We start from the raw sequence: 3,993 nt of genomic DNA, 5'->3' as shown, positions 1-3,993 counted from the left end.
GAGACACTAATCTTTCAGGTGTGGTTGAAATTGACAAACTCAGCTGCTAATACTTGAGAACATTCTTTCGCTTCCCCTTGTGTCCAATCAATAAATTTGGGTTGAATACTCTACCCTCGAAAACGGTTGCGATCCCCTACACTTGTGGGTTATCAAGACTATTTTCTGGCGCCGTTGCCGGGGAGGCACAACTATATTCTCTGAGTCACTTGGGATTTTGTCTGCTGATCACTATGAGGAATCAAAAAGATCCAAGAACTGAAGTCTTGCCTTCCACTACGAGGACAGGTAAGAAACTGCCATCTAGCTCTGCACTTGATTCACCTTCAGCTATGAGTAAGTTTGCGACATCGCCTCCTACTAGAAATCTTGATATGTCGCATGTGCTTGATGATGCTACTTCTGCTGCCTATGATGCTTATGATGATGCTATGCTTGATACTATGCCTGATGATGCTATGCTTGATACTACTTTGCCACTAGGTGCATTCCTTGATGCACAAATTGCTAGAGTTGCTTCTAGACGTGATGATACTTTCGAAACTGTTGATACTATTGAAGTAGAACCTGCTACTATGCCTGAATTGCGTGTTATGCCTGAACGCTGAGGACTTTCTTGCGTGTAAGGATAGCTATGATGTTGAGAAATTACTGCGCAAGTGGAAAGAAAAATCTCTGAACGCTAGGATGAAATACGACCCGAACTTTGCTACTTCGCCTATCTTTGTGACCGATAAGGATTATGAATACTCTGTCGACCCTGAGTTAATCACTCTAGTCGAATCTGATCCTTTTAATGGTTATGAGTCTGAAACGGTTGTAGCCCATCTTACCAAACTGCACGATATAGCCACCCTATTCACAAGCGAGGAAAGGATTCGCCACTACTATATCCTCAAGTTGTTTCCTTTCTCGCTAAAGGATGATGCTAAGACCTGGTTCACTTCTCTTGCTCCTGGATGTGTGCATAGGCCCCAGGATATGGTCTACTACTTCTCTAAGAAATATTTCCCCGCCCATAAGAAGCAAGCTGCCTTGCAGGAAATATACAAGTTTGCTCAAATTGAAGAAGAGAGTCTCCCACAAGCTTGGGGGAGGCTCATCCAGCTACTGAATGCTTTGCCTGATCACCCTCTTGAGAAGAATGAAATACTTGATATCTTCTACAATGGACTTACCAATGCTTCCAAAGACCCCCTAGATAGCTTTGCCGGTTGTGTTTTTAGGGAACGAACCATAGAACAACTGAGATTCTATTAAATAACATCTTGTGCAATGAGAATGCTTGGACTATTCCCGAACCACCTCCTAAGCCAACTCCGAAGAAAAGAGGTATTCTATTCCTCAGTCCTGAAGATATGCAAGAAGCTAAGAAATCTATGCGAGAGAAAGGCACTAAATCTGAAGATGTCAAAAATCTACCACCTATCAAAGAGATCCATGGTCTCAATAACCTGATACAGGTAGTAGAAGTAAATTCTCTGCGTAGGTTTGATGAGAGTGATATTCCTTTTGATAAACCTGCTAGCTTATGCCTGGATGAATTTGATAACTTTGTTGCCAAACAACAGAGTTTCAATGACTATGTTAGCAGACAATTGGAACAGAATGCTCATATGCTTAGTCATTTAAGTGCTTGTGTGGACAGAAATGCCAATGATCTTAAACTTCTGAGTAAACATGCCTCTATGGTTACTACTCAGGTAGAACAAGTACTTAAAGCTCAGAATGACTTGCTCGACGAGTTGAATGACAATTCTGTCAGAGTCATTACTAGAGGCGGTAGAATGACCCAGGAACCTTTGTATCCTGAGGATCATTCGAAGAGAATTGAACAAGATTCTCAAGGAGTTAGCACTGATGCACCTAGTCATCCTAGAAAGAAGAAGAAAGATGATAGTAACCTGCACGCTAACAACCCTGTTGCTGCTACACCTGAGAGTCCAAACAATGCCTCTGTCTCTAATGCTGAAACACAATCTGGTGATGAACATGAGCCTGATGATAATATCAATAGTAATGTTCATGAAGATGCTCAACCTAGCAATGATAAGGATGTGGAGATTGAACCTAGTGTTGATCTTGATAACCCACGGCCTAAGACTAAGAGATATGATAAGAATGACTTTCCTGCTAGGAAGCATGGTAAACAAAGGGAGCCATGGGTTCAGAAACCCATGCCCTTTCCTCCCAAACCATCCAAGAAAAAGGATGATGAGGATTTTGAGCGATTCATTGAAATGATCAGACCTGTCTTTCTGCAAACGCGTTTGACAGATATGCTCAAAATGTCTCTGTATGCTAAGTACATGAAAGATACTGTGACTAATAAGATGAGGATACCTGAGGTTGAGATTTCCACCATGCTTGCTAATTATACCTTCAAGGGTGGAACTCCTAAGAAACTAGGTGATCCCGGTGTGCCCACTATACCTTGCTCCATTAAGGGTAACTACGTTAGAACTGCTTTATGCGACCTTGGAGCCGGTGTTAGTGTTATGCCTCTCTCTCTTTATCGTAGACTTGAACTGGATAAGTTGACACCCACTGAAATCTCTCTGCAAATGGTCGACAAATCAATTGCTTTCCCTATCGGCATTTGCGAGGATGTGCTTGTTGTGGTTGCTAACGCCACCGTCTTAACAGACTTTGTTATCTTGGATATTCCTGAGGACGATGCCATGGCGGTCATCCTCGGAAGACCCTTTTTAAACACTGCAGGGGCTGTTATAGATTCCAACAAAGGCAATGTCACTTTCCATGTCAACGGTAATGACCATACGGTGCACTTTCTGAAGAAACAATATTGAGTACATTGCATCAATGCTATCGAAAAAACTTCATCGATACTTATTGGGAGCTTTGAATGCCCTATACCTCGTGTCAAGATGAAGTATGATTTGCTTGTTGGGCAGATACACATCCCCATTGAGGTAAGCTAGTGACTATTCGAAAATTCGTCGTTCTCTTTTGCGATTCGAAAAGGTTTGTCGACGAGACTTGATCAACCTCATTGACGGATTTTATTTCGATGACCATGAGATGCATGAATCGAGGAGTCACAAACCTCTGTTCCAAGTTTTCACTTTAGGTTGCTTAGAACAAAAATGATAGATTTAGTTTAGTTTTCCGTGTTTTCTGTTTTAGCGTGCGGAAGAAAAGTACCCCGAAAATAAAAGTTCTCTGAACGCCGTGAAAATCAAGTATGATTTTTTCTGGAATTTTTGAAAAATACTGAGACGAAGAGCTTGTCTGGGGGCTGCACCAGTGGGCCACAAGCCCTGATGGCGCGGGCACCCCCCTGGCCGCGCCACCTAGGCTTGTGGGCCCCACAGGCACCCCCTCCACTCATTATTGCTCTCATCCGGTTCTCCTACCTCCATAAAAAATCTTTTCGTAGCTCAAACCCGTGTTCTTGCTCCTCTTGCTGGGATTTTCGATCTCTTTGCTCAAATCACCATTCTCCGAACTGTTTTGGGGAAATTACTCCTTGGTAAGTGACTCCTCCATTGGTCCAATTAGTTTTTTCTCTAGTGCCTTACACTCCGCGTATTTTTGCTGCCTTGGTAACCATGTTCTTGAGCTTTGCATGCTAATTCTAGCTGGTCCCAAGTAGTTTTGATGCGTAATATGGCCTCTAGGCACTTGTGGGAGTAGTTGCTACTAGTTTAGTTGAGCCTTGTTCACTTTTCCTTTGGGTCACTGAAAAAATCAGAAAAGGAAGATGTTCAAGAGAAACTATCATGGTGGTTCCTCAAGCAAGAGAGGTCCCCGTCTTGCGATTTGGGAGCCTGATCCTTACCAACCAAGGGACGCGCAGGTACAACCATGTGAATGGCCTTCTGATGAATTTATGGTTGAGGCAGGTTTCAAAGATGATTTTGATGCACTTGTTCACAACGTCGGACTCGAAGAATTCATCTCCGATAAATGTGAACAGTATGTTGCTCTCACTGCCTCTTTTGTTCGTAGATTCAAATTTTCAGCTGGCCG

The sequence above is a fragment of the Hordeum vulgare genome, chromosome 6H (genome assembly GCF_904849725.1).
Source record: "Hordeum vulgare subsp. vulgare chromosome 6H, MorexV3_pseudomolecules_assembly, whole genome shotgun sequence".
NCBI classification, from domain to species: Eukaryota; Viridiplantae; Streptophyta; class Magnoliopsida; order Poales; family Poaceae; genus Hordeum; species Hordeum vulgare.
This window is presented reverse-complemented; position numbering follows the sequence as displayed.